The 18,670-nt window shown below is 36.5% G+C and overlaps 1 long non-coding RNA gene across 1 annotated transcript in view; it reads left to right on the forward strand.

Moving 5' to 3' along the window:
* LOC137473343 (uncharacterized) overlaps positions 1-17,830 on the forward strand; it is a 40,988-nt gene extending 23,158 nt beyond the window's left edge. The window contains exons 2-3 of the long non-coding RNA XR_010998697.1: positions 14,921-14,978; positions 17,669-17,830. This is a non-coding gene — a long non-coding RNA (uncharacterized lncRNA). The remainder of the gene's footprint in view (positions 1-14,920; positions 14,979-17,668) is intronic.
* Positions 17,831-18,670: the final 840 nt, after the last annotated feature.

The raw sequence follows: 18,670 nt of genomic DNA on the forward strand, positions 1-18,670 counted from the left end.
ATGATGCAGATGAAAACTACATAATACCTGAGGAAACTTGGGCAGATTGCCTTTTATAGTCTGCTGGATTCCTGTTCCAGCTGGAAAAACCACAAGGATCCTTTGCTTCAGTTTGCTGCCTCTGTGCATCGGCTTAAAGTTCAGATTTGGGAAGATCACCGCTGTTAGTATTTGTCCACTTTTTGCAGATTCTTTGCTTCTCATCACATAAAAGCTTGCTAGAAACTTGGTAGCATTATCTCCAAAATAAACTGTTTTTATATATTTGGTTGTACCCTTTATTAATGAAGGAAGTGTGATGGTATCAGATATACTTTATGTTGAATTCATACTCCAAAGGTAGGTAGATATGTGAGGCATAAACCAGTTACTCTAGGGCTGAACTAGGACAAGGAAATAGGCCTATTTTATTTTTTTGTGCAGTTACTAAAATCCACCTGAAATTATAAAAACACATAGAATATAAAAGAATTAATGAGATGGTAGTAGTATCCTCTAACTACACAGTACTTTTATTGCAACAGCTGGTGAAAGACCATATCTGGAATTAAGGATTAGTATCTCCATTTTGAAGAAGGGGGAATTGAGGCAGAGAATTTAACTGGTTTCTTCAAGATGACAGAATAAATAAATTATGACAAGTAAATGCAGATACCATCCAACACAGAAGTCTGTCTTTATGCTAGTGTTATTCCTATCAGGGGAAATCTTCCATAGCATGAAAATGAAATCTTGTAATTTTTTAATGCTTAGAGGTAATCACTGTCTTAGCACCTTCATGAGAACAAAGAAAGGAGCTGGAATATGCACCTTGATGCAGTACAAGAAGATTCTTTTTAAGTATACTATGTATTAATGGAGAAATTGCAGTTTTCTGATTCGAGTGTCCATTTGGGAATCTGTCTGTATGTTATGCCATATCTTGATCCTCCTTGTCAAACCCTCAGCAAAAAGCAAGAGCTGTATGAGGGTCATGCTTGTGAGTTGCTTCAGTTCAAATTGCTATCAACAAGGAAGTTACACTCCTGTATTCTTCACTGCCATTACACTGATGGATTAATTTCTGCTCACATATGTGAAAAGGTTATTTCAGAAAGAGGCTATTTTTTCCTAGATGTATAACAGTACCAGTTATACCAGATGTATACCATATGTAACAAAACAAGTATTATTCATCACCATCACTATGAATCTGTGGGTTTTTGATTTGTGAAAGAAATTGGCTTGAATTGTGATTTGAAATAGTGAAATCCTTTCCTGTAGCAGAGGAGAGGCTGCAGAGAAGATTGAGGAGGCTTGGTGGTTTGTTTCCCTCCTGCTTTTCATCTGTTCTAGGGCCTGGCAGGCCTTTGCTTTTTCAATTTTAAGGACCATTTACTACTCAAAGTGTTAGAAGTTTAGTTTTAAAACCTAGATGTAAGAGGCTAAGCAAGTGTAGGAGAGGGTTTATGTTGTCTGGTCAGAACTGGGTGAAGGGGAGATGAAACAAAGAACCAGAACACTTTTCTTAAGAATGGAAAACCTGCTGAAGTGGGAATGTCTGTCTGCCCCATAGCAGCTTCACTGTCTGCCTTCTCTCTTTAGGGTGGCAGATCCATGAGGAAATTAGACAGGTCAACATATGAAAAGGTGACAGGGATTTTTAAGTATGAAGAAAGGAAGATTGAAAATTTATTGACGGCGGGGGGAAGAAGGAAGCACAAAGTCTAGATAAAGATCAAAGTTTATATACTTTCTCAGTTCTTTGAATTTGCTAAGTTCACTAGCAGGTCATCTGTCTCCAACTGCTTTAGTCTATTTCTAGGAGCTTTCATTGGTATGGATAGAAGTTATATTAACAAAGATGGCAACGCTAAACTGTCACCAGAGGACACAAGGAAAAACGACGCACCACAGCTATGGTCATGATGAAGAGACTAATTTATTTTTTCTGACTCCAATCATTTGTAGTTCTCAAAAGGTGCCAGTGGATTGGAAGGTGAACGTGCCACCTCTCCAACGACACTGGACAAACTACCAGTCCATCAGATTTCTCTGCCTCTATGAAAGAATGCAAAACAATAGGTTGTTTACAGAAAGTTGTGTGAGAAAGTTCTCTACAAGAATGTAAACGCAGAAGGCTTTAGAAAATCCTAAGAAATCAGGGCAACACAAAACCCTGTGAACATTCATAAGAAAGAAAATTCACTCTGGAAAGAAGTTGTGGGAAAATGCTTGGGGTAATTGGCTGCGTTGGAGAGTCAGGGAAGAGAATATTTCACTTCTGACTTTGAGACTTCCAGGATGAACAGCTACATTATTAGTAACTCATTCACAAAAATCTGACATTAAAAGGATTTTAATTTAAATTTTAGATTTAAAGCCATTTAAAAATAGCTCTGTATAATAGCATTCTCCCTGAAATAGCAGGGAGGATGTGGAATCAGCAATTCAAAGAAGTGAGATCCTTATGCAATCAAATGTTACTAAGGATATAATGGGCATTCGCTTCTTTATTCTTTACAATGACCTCTTACTTTATGTAGTTTCTAAAACTATCTGTTATAAACTAGCTTTGTATGGTTTTTTGGATGGAGCTGATATAGTTTGAATATAGGCATTTCTCAAAGAAGTTGTTTTTGTCATTAACTCATTGTATAGATTGGTGGATGAACAGAGACGTGAGGCATAAGGTGGACATTATGAGGGAGACATACCAAATATTCTGTCCCTTGTAACGAATTCCCACAACCTGCTTTGAAAAGCACATTGGATACTTCCTCTGCCATGCTCTCCAAGGCAACAGGAATGTTTCTGTCTCCAAGGCTGTTTCTGTCTTGGTTAAGAAAAACACTGAAGCTGCTTAATGGTATGCAGACAGCATATAATGGTATGCAGGCAGTAATACTGGATTGGCTGGATTCTCACCACATATGCAGTACCTTGCTGACCAGAGAATTTCTGTTGCCTGCATGCTATTCTGGACTTAATGTAAGTCACATTAAGACACCATTGTAGAAAGGACCTTTCATTATTCTATTTATTGAAAAAAAAAAAAAAAAAAAAGAAGGAATTCTCACTCAACACAGATATTCTGGGAATCTCGTTGTTGGAAGGCTTGTTTCCCTGATCATCAATTTCAATATTTGAAGGAGATGGATTGCAGTGAAAAAAAATGGATTAAATTGGCTGTGTTGTCATTAGATTGTGGTATATATATACACATATATACATGTACACACATATACATATATGTCTGTGTGTACATGCATGTGTATATATGTTGAGTTGAGTATATCCTCAGGTACAATTAACAGACCTTTTAAAAAATGTTAGTGATCAGTCTTCCATTTTGGCATCCTCTTTTGGCACTGTAAACAAATACTGATGCTGATGGGTTCAAAGGATGGGAAGGACTCTAGATCATAGACCATCAGATTCAATGCTGAAATAAAACTTCAAACCAGAAACAAGGACATAAAATACTTTATTAATTTTCAGGTACTTTAGACTCCCATAAAACTGTATCGAAGTTCCCCAGAAAAATACAGATGTTCTTCCTTTGCTAACAAAGATAAACATTTCTATTTAGTTGCTTTGGCATTTTTGCAGGGCAGTTTGGGGCCATCTTATTAACTAAGCTTGCAGTCAATTATCTGCTTTATTGAGTATTTGTTTTCATTTGAATGATCTTTGTACTGTTTGCCAGATAATTTTTCTGTGGTGAGGAAACTCATTAGAGCTCTTTCTCTACCTGCTTGCTAGAGTCTTACTCATCTGAAGCTGAAAATTCCAATTAATGTGATCTGAATTTGATTGGAGCTGTAAACAAGTGCAGCTACCTTTGCTTCATTAAAATATGGAAAATCATGTGCTTGTTTTAATTATACTTTATAATTACTTTTTTTTTTCCCCCTGCTTAATGCAAATAGGAACTGGCCTTTATTCTGACACAGAAGGTACAGCATCAAATCAGCAACTTTATTTTATTGCATGAAACAGATGGTGAAGATGGCAGATATTTCCAAGGAAAGACAACGTAATTTCAGTGCTAAATTACCCTTGCTCAAGGGCCTAACCTCCAGGAGTTGATAGAGAATGCAACTTTATGGTGTATTTCTTGTTCTAGTCTAGGCTTAGCTCACTTGAGGCTAGGAGAGATTGAATCTTTGCTTCATATTGTTGTTTAAGGACTCAAAACCAGACCATAGTGTGATCATTGGTAGTTTCAGAGCTGATTTTAGTGGGTTTCATTCACTCAGTGGTTTGTGCAGTTTATTATTGCGTATAAAGTGAAGAAAAAAGAGATCAGATGGAAAATTCCTGACCTGCTGAAACCAGTGACAAAGCTTTCCCTGATACTATGAAGAAGATCCAGGCTTCTTCCATAGTGTAGGGTGACAAACATTCTGTGTCATCAAAGTTATTTCTCATTCTAGGAGATAAACAATAGCTGCTTTTCTTCAGGGACAAACAGGAAAGCAGTGTGTGTACAGTCAAGCTTTCATAACAGAATGTCTTTTGCCTGTGAGGTACCTAGAATCTTGATTTCAGAATATTTTTTTTTTTTTCACAGGGACAGTATGGTTTTCTGTGAGGCTCTAGAATACTCTTCTACTGTCAAATGCTGTACAGTTTGCGATTCTCACTTTCCCAGGATGTTTATGTCTAAACTTCTATCCTTTTTTTAACTTTTTCAGGTGAGTTATGCAACAAAGGAACCTGTCTATACCCAGATTGGTATAGGTGCTCTCCAGTCTATCATGTTTGTCAGTAACTAGTAAGAAACTTGGAGATACCACTGCATCCAGTGAAATCAGCCTGTATGCACTTTTGGCAACCGAGTATGTCTGCAAATATCCTGAGGACAGGCCAGGCTGATTAAAAAACTTCTCTGATGGATTCCTTTTTGTGGTTTGTGGTTTGTGATGCATCCTGTCTAATTGAAGTAGCATGCCATTTTCAGTAAGACAGAAGTAATATTGGGTCATGTAAATATAAATTTAGAATGCACCAAAGAACTTCCCAGCAGTTGTTTGTGTGTTGGTGGTCCAATTTTTGATGCTATTCCAGCTGATCTTTTTAATCAGAAACTTGCCAGGGCTCTTGCCATATCTCCTGCCCAGCCTCAGCAGGCTGCCTGCAGCCACTTTGGAGCACAGGATTCCAGTTTTCCAGGTCAGTTGTTCTCAGTGGTTTAGCCATCACTTTATATCGAGATCTTGTAATAAATTGCCACAAATTTATAGTCTGGCTTAATTGGGACTTTGTGCTTTAAGCATAATTTTTTGAAACAAAGTAAAAAATTAATTTTTTTCGTTGCAAATAATTATAGTTAAAGTTGGCTTTTAGAAGTCTGCTGGGAATCTTTCTACATTTGTTTAAGTACAATACCTTTAAGTGAATTTATTTTTTCTAGTTTTGAGAATGTGTCCAAGACCTTCTAAACTTAACTGGAATATATCCAACTTAGCTTTGGTAATTTGAGACACCTAATTTAGGAGCATCCATCTATCTATCTATCTATCTATCTATCATCTATCTATCAATTATTTATCTTTCTATCTGTCTATCATCTGTATATCTATCTCATTATGTTCTCTTTCAATTTAGTATAGACACAGTCCAAAAAACATCTGAATTGCCTTTGTATGTGGATCCCTTTCCTCACAGCAGAGGAGAATGGAATGAGATTGCCAGAAGTTATGAGGCACAGATCTGTGCCAAAAATTATGTTCTTCCACTGAAATGTAGATACCTGCTTTTTTAGTTTGATTTTCTGCTCTGCTGAGCACCCAGTGATTCATAGAGGTCTTGTTTTTATTTTCTGTCAATAGGACAAATATGTTCATCTATTTGCTTTAATATTTCTGCTATAAAGAATAAATGGTGTGATCACCACTTTTGAATGTCAGGCCACTGACCTCTTTTTAAAAGGTTTTAGAGCCTTAGCTATAGTCATGTAGCTTGGAAAACTTCTGATCAAGTTGCAGTTAGTATGTGTAAGGAGATCAGATTTCGTACAGTTGTGTATTCTCTCATGTTGAGTAGAGCAATAATTTCTTTAACCATTTCTTTCAGCGGGAAGATTTTTTCAAATGAACTGTGAAGCTCTTAAAAATATTTCCACCTTTTGCTTGACTTGATGTGAGGGAAATAAACAGATGGTTTGTAGATATTTCTAATACATGAATTTTTCTCTCTAGTCTGTTCACCTGCAAAGTGACAGGGTTGCCAGTTACCACACAAGTACCTAGGCCAGTTTCGGTATCTGTTTATTTGGAGATGGTATAAAATCAACAACAGGACTGTTGATGGGACTGCAGGCTGCATGTACAATTCTGTGTAACATGCTCCTGCAATGCCCTTAAATAATACATACGGTTTAGGAAATAAAGAATTGATTTGAAACTCATAAAGTTTTTCTTTTCTAACTGTACACAGTTTCAGTGACTGAATGATATTGAGTCTGAATTAATGATAGAGTATGAAAAAGTCTGTCTTAAAACCAGGCAGAAGTACATGTGCAGTTATATCATTCCTATTAGTCAAGGGCAGTTTGCAGTGAATTTCAGAGGGAATTCTTGTGGAATGGAATGTTTAAATTGTAGAAGACTGGCAGCTTTTCTCTGCAAGTTTCTTCCAGATAACAGGATTGCTTCAAGAGTGCTATTTGAAAGATATTGAAGCTTTGCAGAAACTAAAGGCAAATTTTATGGTAACTTCAATGGGGTCAGGAGATGCTATTCTGTCCTTTAAGTTTTATAACTCTTATGCAGTTTATCAGTGATTGTGATGAAATTAATGAGAGATCAGAGTTCTAACTGTGCAAGTTATTTACATTAATACTGCTCTTTTCTTTCCTCCTGAGGGAAAATGGTTACGACAATAATGTTGATATTAATGTATCTATGGAGTCACCATAGTCAACTCCAAGGTTGCATGCTATAGATATAAAATGTCTTGTTTAAAAGAAAAAAATTAAAAGAAAAATCCCTACACTGGTCCTTTGAGAGAGTTTAGTGCATTGCATTGTAACTAAGTCTAAGTACACATACTTTTATGGGATAATTTCAACAACAGGTACCATCTGCTTAATGTGTTCATAAAACCAAATATTAATTTCCTGGTAAATCAGTTGTAAACCAGAAAATATTATTATTATTATTGCAATAGTTTTTACATAAGAAAATGTCTCAGTGGCTCAGAAGGTTAAAGTTTAGAATAAGAGCTGGAATTTACTTTTCTTTGCAATTTGGCTAAAATTAAATTGCCTGATTATGAATCAAAGTCATATTTTATCTTTCATAAAAATTGAAAAGACCTGGAAACAATCTGTATACCACCAGGATGTCTGAAAGTTATTTTCCAGTTATAAAAATAAACTAGCCTTGAATTTATTCACCATCTGTCAGTCTTCTCTTCCTACCAGGGAGGTGATTTTTCTGACAGGTTACTTGCAGTCGTATGGAACAGCTGTAGGAAGCAAGGATACCAAGATTGCTCTAATTATATTAAGACACAGAGCGGCTTTTGGAAATTTGAAAGAGTTCAGTTGCAGTGTCTGGGGAGAGGTTTAATATTTTCAGGATTCTCTAAAACGCACACACTTCCTACCGTGTTGGAACCTCCAAGGGTTCATTCAGATGGAATGGAAATGGACAGAGTGACCTTCTGTTACTTGATTTTCCTCTGCATCAGAATCTATGTGCAGGGCTGGAAGGTGAAGCAAGAGACAGTATTAATCATATGAAGGCAGATCTTGATGATCGGAAGAATGCTACCTTTCCATCATAACCTTTGGGAACCTACTGACTTTGATTCTTACTAGTGGTATGCTATTCTGTTTGAGAAAGAAAAGCAGAAGGTGATCTTTAGTCTGTGCATGAAGTGACAGTGACTGTTTGTAGTTGGGTGAGAGTCTTGTGTGTAGGAAGAGGCTCAGATTTACCAGCAAGTTCTCTCTGACTCCCTTCAGGACACATGTGTAACAAGATTATGTCCCTCTCTGCAGCAGAGAGGGGTGTAATCAACCTGTTTGTGTTCTAAGGTTTTTGTTTTCTGTTATAATTATTGTAAAGATATGTCAGCACTCAATAAACATAGGGGTAGCTGCATTTGAAAAAACACAAATCTTATTTTGACTGAGATTCTTACTGATCCAGGGAGATCGTTCAAAAGCGGTTTCTCCTCTCAAGAAGAAAACAAGAGAAAGTTGAAAGGCACAACAGAATCATCTCTGTCTAGATCCAATAATGGATTTGACTTCAGCATAATAACTAATGAATGAAAGGACTTTCAGACCTAAACTATATGACCTTGAACTGTAAGAATGGCAGGTTAGATCTTCTTGGACACCATTAGAAGCATAAATGGAAAGCCTATTCCTGTATCACAGACTCTGTAACAAACTGAAGAAAATTGCTTTACTGGATGAATGAAGTGCAAGAATAGTTAAGGAATTATTTGAACAGTATTTCCAGGTTGAAGATAAATGATTTCTGTATATGTCTTTCATCTTAGTTCTTTTATTTGAACAAAAGCAGCTTAAAATTACCATGACATATTCAGAAAACTGCTGACAGACTTCAGGTCTCTCTACACCAGAATATGCAAAGAAAAAAAGGAGGCATGAAGTATTAAGCTATGCTGTCTGTCAGACTTACAGAATGACTGGGCCATGCACCAGATTTATGAAACAATGAAAATAACTTCCTTACACTAGACTTGGAAGTATATGTCATTTTTTCCCAAAACTTTGTATGCATGTTTTTTTTCCAAAGCCTTGCAGCACAAGGCTATCAGTTCCACAGTGTCAGGTACTGTGTAGCTGAAAATTTATGTGAAGAAAGGCTAGATGGCTGGCAAATGGTATATTCTCCTAGAGTTTGTTTGTGCTAGCATTACCCATGCTTCTGGTATACCTGCTCACAGGAGGGGACTCCTGTGAGTATTGGGGCAGAAAAGCTGAAGAAGTGAATGCATGACATTTTATAAAAATCTAAGGAGACAAGTCATTATTAGTACATTAGAACTGCATCTCTTTTCTTCAGTCCCCTTGGTATCACTGCTTGGCATGGAAATTCTGACCCTATTAATACTGGCTGAGTCTGAGGTTTATTTCTGGAAGCTTTTAAAAACAGCTGGGGAATACCTTTCAGTTTTAGTCATAGGCTGTGGCTTCTTTTTCATGTCTTAAAGTTGAAAAAAATCCCAGGGCTCTCCCTGGCCTTATGTGACTTTCATATGAACACATCTGTATTCCTAACCTTATCAACTTTTTGTGGTAGGTAAAAGTGGCCAAGTGGTACCTCTATTTGATAAATTTAAAAAAGCTTTGTTCATATCCCAATTCCTCTTAAACTTCCCTTTTTCAATTCACAACTTTGCGGGCTTTGCTGGAAAATTAAAATTGTATCCTTAGGCTTCACACTGTGTGCCATATTTCATCACAGCTAAGATGCCACAACTAACTTATTTTTGTGTCTTTAGGTGTTTTTATTGTGAAAGCCTTTGGGGCAAGATTACCTGACTTTATTTGACTACAGAAGTCCACCTTAAAATATTCTACTTCCATTTAGGATTTCCTTTGGGAAAGAAATAAATTGCTATGTTACAACAGGACCTTTCTTTCTGGAGTGTTATAATTTGGATTCATCCTTTCAGCTGCTCTTAAACCTGATCCATATTTGTGTCACCTGTATCATATTTTTATTTTTAATGTCCATAGAAAAAAAACAAGTTAGATCTGTTCATGTCTTCTGGTTAGCATGGCTATCAGGTTTCTGAATCTTCACAGTTACCATTCTAATTCCTTTCCTCTTCAGTCCTGCTTCTAAACTCTTATGCATGACCAGTATATGGGGCATTCAAGTATTTCTTGAAGTATTAAAAATAAATTTTTCTCTTTTTGGTAGAAGTCCAACAATCTTGCTGCAGGAAAAAGCTAGTCTCAAAATATTATCAGCTGACTTGTCCTAATCCTAGAAGTTTGAGTGACCCTTAGCTTTGTAATTTGATTGTATGAAGCTTAACTATTAATAATGCATAAATTTTCTTGGATACACTTTTAGAAACATCACTAAATGGGAACTTTTCTTGCTGAAAAGAAATAAATAGAACACTGTGGTCTCAAAGGAGCAAAGAATTCCTGGAGCCAGCTTGCTGGGAAGCAGCTGAGCTGTAGCCAAGATTAATTTGTTCTTTAGATCTTGGTAGTCTGAATTGCCTTACTACTCAAGATTGCTTTGGTGATATTTATTATCTTTTTCACACCTATAGACATTTCAGATGACATTTTTAGAGGTTGTAAAAGAAATGAACTCCTCTAATTGGTAGTAGAAGTTTTTTGAAAAACTTCACCAAGTGAAGTTTTTCAGGAAACAAACTTATTAGAACTGTGCAGATTGACCCTTGAATTGTTAGGGTTGTTTTGGCTCAGTAAAATAATTGGGAAAACCTATGTATTTCAGTTCAGTTTTGTCAAAATGAGACATATCTATTTTGGTTTCAGAATACAGCTTAATTTGAAATAATATACATTTATTTTTCTATAGCACAATGGATAATCCAGTATCTTAATTTTAATTTTTACAAATGTTTCAAAGTGGTTTGTGTTATTTTATGGAGTCAACCAGAAAACTCCCTGAAATAATTATTCACATTGCTCAAGAAATGGGTGCCCAAGTTACTTAGACTCACTGCAAATGTTCAGCAGTAGCTGCTTTTATTGAAAACAAAATTTTTGTGTAATGAAAACAAAGGTACTGTATAAGGAATGTTGTTAACTTACTTTGGTTGGGTTTTTGTCCTCACTTTTCAGAAGGAAATGGATGGAAAAGTCCGTTCATATGCAGAAATCTCTGTGACATTTCTGGCAAGATGAAAAGACCAGTGACTCGAAGCCGTTCCTTAGATAATGAATACATGGATGACAGTGACAAGCGTTGTATTAATATTATCTGCATTACCATGTATTATACAGCAACAAGGGGCTAGAAGTTATAGGACTGAACTAAGTGAATCAAAATGAGGCAATCATTAACATTTGGACCAGTGGCTTAAGACTTGGTTTCCTAAAATTTGATAGTTAAATCCAGATTCTGGACTTTAGTTGCTTTCAAATATGTAACTTGATTTTCTGGGATGCAGAAGACTAGTAGCTGTAATTTAAGTCCTGCTTTGTAAACTTAGGTTGGTACTGTAATTGCAATAGTTTATTATTACTAAAAGTTTGTTTTGATATTTCATTTGTACATGCACTATGTGTACTTGTTTGAAAGCAACAGCAAGGTGCATAGTTACTGAAAAAGAGTAAAAAAAGGAGATTTTTTTGGTGGAACTGCTGAGACACTCTTAATATATCTTACTGGTTTATCTTAATATAAACCAGTAGCAGCATATCTGTAATAAAAATCCACAGAGAGACTGAATTTGCAGTTGGAAAAGTCCAGATTGAAAAGCTAAATCTGTGATATGGCAATCTAGAAATTATAAAATGAATAAGAGTCTGAAGAAAAAAAATAGAAAAAGGAAGAGACTGTGAACAGTTTAAAAAATTGTCTCGAGTACCTTTCATTTTTCTTTGTATAATTTTTCATCTGATTAAAGGAGCTCAAATCATTGCTAGTTAGACTTAGTAACCAGGCAATTAAATAAGATGAGAAATAACAGACTGAAGAAATATTTTAAGAAAGTTAGCATCTCAAATTTCAAGAACACAAGTTTGTACTATTCTACTGCTTGCATGTGGTATTCACACATTTAATAATTTTAGATATTTCTGAAATATAACTATGCCACACCTAGACAAACATTTTTAGAACTCAGATTAATGTTAAACTCACACAGTTTATTCATTATTTAAGAGTTTCATGCCACTTTTTCACCTAGTGCTCTAATAATGTCTAGTAGCAGTAAATGTAGAAGTGGTTTTTCAGTGACTATTTCTAGCTTCTTCTGCTTTGTTCTCAGGATTTGGAACATTCTAGAGTAATGATTTTTACCTGTCCTCTGGGGAATTTAGAGAGGTTGAAGCGGTGACTACCTCTTGGTTAATTGTAAATACTGAGCAGTGAATTAATGAATAGGCTGTTATTGAACTATTATTCATATTTGGCCAAAGGCTGGACTTGATGATTTTGGAGGTCTTTTCCAACCTTAATGATTCTATATGTTCTGTATATACTTAGCCAGTACAGAGCCCAGCTTTTCAGAATATTTTGAAAGAAAGCTTGGCTAACAAATAAACAGGAAGAAATAAAAGCACAGGTGGCAGTGGTACCACATGAATGTTTGGAGTATTTTAATCCTCATATTAAACCCATGGAATGAGGATAAAGTTCCCAAATGCAAGAAAAAGATACATGAATTCTTCTAAAGGGCCAATCCGTTGGACAACTGTCACACATAGGGTGTAAATTCTAGGGTATTCCTTCTCTTTTTTAGTTCAGACACTAAGCTCCTAGCCAACTGGCAATGGAAAATTGTTGGATTAGGCTTGTCCATAAAACTGGTCCTCAGTTAGATGAAAGTAATGCAGATGTCCTTAATGTTCTCAATAGATACCTCATTAGATCAAGTTAGCCAGCCCTAATTTATGACAACTTTTGATCTAACAGTGTTTATTGCATGTTGTTTTTTAGTATGAGCTCCTTAAAAAAAAGAAAAAAAAATCCTGCATCTTTCTTGCACTTTGGGGACACAGGCCTCCAGCCAACGTCCAGGTGAAGTAAATTGAATGATGTTATAATCTACAGTTGAATCTCACCCCAGCAGCCTTTCTGATTTGACACTGATACTCCTAAATCTCAGAGGTAATAATTTTGATGGAAAATACTGTAAAATGGAAGGTGGAAAAAAAGGCTGGAGTTTAATCCACCTTAGTCCCAGATTTATTCTGAGCTGAGCCAGGTAGGCTATGATGACTGGTTTATACCAAGTATAACTTTATAGACCTTGTCCAAAAGTGCTTCCATCAGCAACTTGTGTAGTAGTAAACTCCAAATAATGAGACATTTTGGAAGATTCAGCTTCATGCCTAGACTATATTAATATTTACTTGTTTTGTGGAGAAGTCTGATTTAATATTTCATTCTCAAGTGTGGGTAGAAGTCTTTCTGTAGAGTCCTTTATTACTCTCTCAGTGCCAAGGTCTTTGATGAGTGTGTTGAGAAGCCTAGCCAGGATGGGGGAGCACACAAAAGACTGTCATCCTTCTGCAAACAACAGAGTGGTTCAGTCAGAAAAGGCTGGCCAGCTAGGTCTTGAAAATGACTGCAATCCCATAACTGCCTGGGAGAGCTCTGTCATTACTTCATGGCTTAGAGTGTTGTAGGACAGTGGTCTAAATCAAGGGTATCATAAAGTTTTTACTAAGCTTCTTTTAACAAGACATTGGAAGTGAAGTACTTGTTTTATTGCTTCAGTTACACTTGATTGGATCCTGGCCTACTAAAAGTAACAAATTGAGAGTTGCTTTTTTCGGAGGAAGAAATAGAAGAAAGAAATTAATTTTCTTGCTTGTTTCTTCTCACTATTGTATTTTTCCTTGGCATCATTACTCAGACATTTGGCCTAAGATCAAGAAATTTATGTGGAAGACATTGTTCAGATCAGGCCTTTCATAAGAATGGCTTAAGGAGGAAATATGGTCTTGGCTTGCAACTTACTCTGAATATAAGAGTCACAATGTGAATGAGTGATTCACTGATGCCACTAGTTGATTGCAACCTCCATATAACTTCTTTCTGCACAGAGACAGTTTAAAATTTTTCAAAATCAGTATCCCATATTTTTCTTTCTCTTTACATTCACTGCATAAAGTTCCACAAGGAACTGATATTGGCATCTGAAAATGTTACTTTTCCTGTCTTTCTTGCCTTTTTAATATATTTAATAATGCTGAGGTGGAGAATTAAGACTTCCATGTATTGGAAGCTATGATTCAGGTGTGCAATTTGAAAAAAGAAATCAGCAACATGATTTGGACAGGAAGACAATGAGCAATTATTGAGACACTGCAGGAAATTTAATTAAAACTAGGATTTTTATGAGCAGTGTTAATGCTTGCTGCCTCAGCTAACCTGACAATAAAGGCTTTCCAAGTGACAGTGACATCTGGCACAGGATCACATGTAGGAATTATGCAGAGATAATAAAAACCACTTAATTAGCATTGCAAATAGTACTCCAACATTTAGGAGATGTCTGCAAATTTGCATACAGATACGTAATTACGTAATTTGCAGCTGTTTTGTTTGTTCCATAAGACCTTGCCACTTTACTAGTAGAATAAGTAAATCAGGAGTTAATCCTTTTTAACACCTACTTTCTCAGTAGTGCATAAATCTGTGGCAAATTACAGGAACTTGTGGACTTTCCCATCTTGGCTCAAAATTCTGTGGAGAACAGAATGATATCTCTGGGCTTACTTTAAAGGTCTTTCAAGAGGTTTGTAAAATGCAGCTCCTTCATGGTCAATTTTTTGAATCCCATTCACGTCTGGTACTTTAGTTTGCAAGGTCATGATCCAAATCTCTTTTGATATATTCTCTTCCAGTTTTAAGCAGAATCCAGATAATATTTATTCTCATTAGTAGCTTTGTTTCATGTAAACAGAGCAGGCCGGGAGGGAAGGATTTCTGACCAAACAATAGTGCTGTATAGATAGATCATTAGATTCAAGGTGAAGCTGGGCAACTCAGATGCCTGAAAAACAAAACTGGACCAAATTATTAGCTAATAATTTCTTAATACATGATTTCTCAGTGTAACTTCTTGTAAGTCCCTTGTATGTAAAATTTCTTTGCCTGGATAAGATTGAACAATTTTATTTAGGTGCCAACAGAAAAAGATATGAAAAATGTTTATCCATACCAGCTTTCTTGAGGTATATTTTAATATTAACTTGTGTTGTGTTTCTGCATTGATATTTTTGTAGCACATTTCTTGTATTTAGCTCTGGGGAGGTTTGCAGAGATACAGTAGATTAACAAGAGGTAATTCTGGCTACAGAGTTTGAATACCAAAGTAATATATAGAGAAGTTGTTCTTTGTTTTTTATTTTTTAATATGTTTTCCCTTGTGTTTTTGAAAGTGCTTTTAGTACAGTCATGCCACTGCCCCTTCTATGTAATGGAAGATTCCCCTTATGCCCGAGTCCTGTAAAGAAGAAAGTTCAAAGCAACAAGGGAGTTCCAAGCAGGTTATGTGATAAAGCACCTTAGAAAACAGTGATTCTGCTCTCCCCTAGGAGAACTTCATTGTATCCAAGTTTAATTTGTGCTAGGAAATTGATTGGATTGTGGGCTGCTAGTTCCTTTAACACTCTTCCATTAGATGAAAGCAGTTTGCAGTAATGTAGCCTGAAGTATATTTTTCTTTATTGACTATATAATACCTTTTCGTTATTTTTTCTTGTAGTCTAAGTGACATTTGCAAAATGACAATCTGTTTATAGAATAATAATAATTAACAATGAATATATCTTTAAGGATTTTGTTGTTGTTTTTAATGAGTATGAAAATGGGAATTGAAAATGAAATCTTTCTGCCTAGAATGACTGATCTACCTTATAGGCATTGTCAGCAATAGTTTTTATGGAGAGAGGGAAGCTGTAGTAACAGAATAAAATAATGAGCCTTCATAAATGCACTAGACAAAGACAGGAGCAACAGATGTTTCTTTTTCTTTAAAGTGAGTCTGTTAGCACAAGGAGAAATGTCTCTGCTGACTGCTCCAGCAGAATGTTGCTGCTGGTAGCAGCTCTATTGAAAACAGAAGAAAATGGAAACAAGGTCTTGCTTCACGTTGCTACACCTGGTTTTCTACAGCTGATCTTTACTTTCTAGAGGAGAGTTCACTTAGCAGAGGATGAACTGGGTCTGGCAGTGCAGATGGTTCTGAGCTCTCTCTGCACCTCTGACTGCAGAATGGGAAGTTTTGGGGACTCAAATTTGGAGACAAAAATCCTCATGACTGCAGCCTGGTGCAGCTTAAACACTGTGGGCCGGCATCTAGCCAGATCATATGGAGAAGGTGTCTTAGCTCTGTGTCTATTTTGCTTCTGAACACAGGCTTCCAAGGTAGCATGCTGTCTCACTGAACCCCAGAGTTACTTTTAAGGTCTTCAATGATTTACACACCTCCAGATGAAGCTGAAACTTGGCACTGTCACCTCTGTTTTCCTGCTCCACCTGCTGTCCCTCCTTACCTGGCTGGAGGTCTACTCTCTTGTGTGTGGATTCCATGAGCTGGGTCTTGAATAATTTGTTAAAGAGCTTTTTCCAAAAAAATACCAAATGTGGAACAATGCTCTTTCACAGAGAGTGAGTGCTTTTACAGAAGTGCCAGAGTTTGGGGATGCTTCAGACTACCCAGGCAGCGACTGCCTTGGTGTTTGCCTGACAGGCTGTGCCAGGGCTCCCTGCTGCTGCCAGACACAAAGAAAAGGCCAAAACAACTCCTCCATGAATGAACTTGTGTGGCTGAGAGTCCTTCCCTTGTTTCATGTGAGGTACAAATCTCCCAGCAGCAGGTTAGGACTAATGGTGCTTCTCCTTTTGTTTTCTGGTTCTTTCAGCTACAGTTATTAAAAATTACACTCACAGAGGACATTCTTTTGAATTAAAGGTCCATGGCATTTTTTTCTCCCAATTAAGCTGTGCATTTTTGAGATGTGCATTTTTGAGATGCACAGCACAGTTCTTTCTTTTTAAAAGGTAGGGGAGTTCCGAGTAGTTTGATATGTTTCTGAACATTTTTGCAGCTTGAAAAAGGTTTTCCTGCAGATAATAACTTTTATTTTTGTCAGTGCCATGCCACATACCCATTCTAGGCCAAAGCAATTAGAAACATATATCTTTTGTTAGCTGAACAAATCTGATGTAGCAAAATGTAAGCCTGGAAACCCAGACTTCTGCAGAAAGCAGGCTGTCTGGAAGACTGTGCTAGAATGTCCTCTGCAATGCTGAAGCCAGGCAGGAGCTCGCTCACAACCTGTGACAACCTGTGTGCCTACAATTCTTAGGGCTTATTTGGAAATTTTAGCTTGTCAGAGGCCTATTCTGATGTAGGACCAAGGCTATTTATCCCCCTGGATATTTCTTTGCTATTATTAGTAAAGAAAAGAGTATATTCAAAGTCGCTTTTTATTGAGCTGTTGAAAAGGAGCTCTAGTTATATATGTTTCTGCAACCACTGGCACAGTCCTGGTCTTGTCTGTCATCTCTAGATACTCTTGTTTTATGAAACACTGAAATCACATTGTGCAAGCCAAAGAAATAATTTCCTTCCTTTCAGTCAGGAATGGATGGTGGAGAAACTCCACTATCAATTTAATTCATCAGCTTCACTGGCTGTATTTCAAATTTAATGGTTTTCAAATATATTTCTAATTTGCTGTTAAGAAAATTAAAATAAAATTCCTAAATACATCGCCAAAGGCAGCATTCAATACAGACTAATCTACACCTCAGGAAGGCATTCAATTTTTTTTTTTTGTCTGTAACTGTATATAATTAGTGTGTCTACAATAAGCATGTAATTTTTATTATCTCTGAAGAGTTTGGCAGGGGGAATACATCATTACCTGCACATCTAATAATGTGTAGTGCTACAATTCATTTTCTGAGATGCCGTGTGTACTGACAAAAAACATTGACTTTATCTTTCTCTTTGTTTTTTATAGACATAGCAGAAACCTAGCAGTCTGAAGCAGATAAAAAATAAGGATGGACAATATGTAGGAAAGACATTTACATAAACAGTGAGCAGTGGGGAACAACAAAAACCAGTCTGAAGATTCAGTGAATAACTGCTTATTTTAAAGACTCAGAGAATGTCAAGCAACAAAAAAGTACATTCCATCCAGTAACCTTGAATATGGATCTCTAAGTATTTTTATGCACATGTAATACAGCCTAAAAAATGGCAGACTACTGGGACACAAATAAACATACAATTGCTTTTTACTGATGGCCTTTGGGTCGCACAAAGTACAATCTCTTAAATATACAACTTTACTATGAAATGGGTTTAATTATCTCACTAAATTATGGACATAAGTGAATGGAATGGTTTAGAAGAAGTAGCTACAGACATGAAGCTTCACTGAGAACTGCTCAGATTTGTGTAGTTACTTGAAGAAGGAATCTTTGTATAAGCAGTAGTAGCATGCTGGAAAAGGTTGTGTAAAGAGCACAGAGATGAAGAGGACAAAAGGTCCTCGAGGGGTTGTTTCCTGGGAGTAACTGTGAGAAGAACTAGGCTACTAATTAGAGTCTCTGTCTGTGTGGACGTGATTCTTCAAAACACTGTTTTGATGTACCAGCAAGCAAATCCTGCCTTTCTGAGGCACTTCTTGGGATCAGATTTATTTTTCTTGCAGTCAGTGAAGCCTCAAGTGCGATCCTGAAAGCCCGTGTAGACCATGAAGAGCTCCCGCGTGCAGACTGCTTGTCAGCTGTGAGATGGCATCTGGAAGAGCTGGAGGGTGGATGTGTCAGGAAGTGAATATGGCTATTCCTGCAATCCTTTCAATACAGCATAAATCCACACTTTGAGCCATAGACATAATTTAAGCTGAAAAATGCAATTTAAATTGTTACATTCCTTCTATCTGAATGGAAAACAAGTATTTCTGGTGCAGTTCTTAGTTGGTTTTAATAATTTCTTCCTCACATTTGCACTG

Source organism: Anomalospiza imberbis, chromosome 4 (assembly GCF_031753505.1).
Source record: "Anomalospiza imberbis isolate Cuckoo-Finch-1a 21T00152 chromosome 4, ASM3175350v1, whole genome shotgun sequence".
Taxonomy (NCBI): Eukaryota; Metazoa; Chordata; class Aves; order Passeriformes; family Viduidae; genus Anomalospiza; species Anomalospiza imberbis.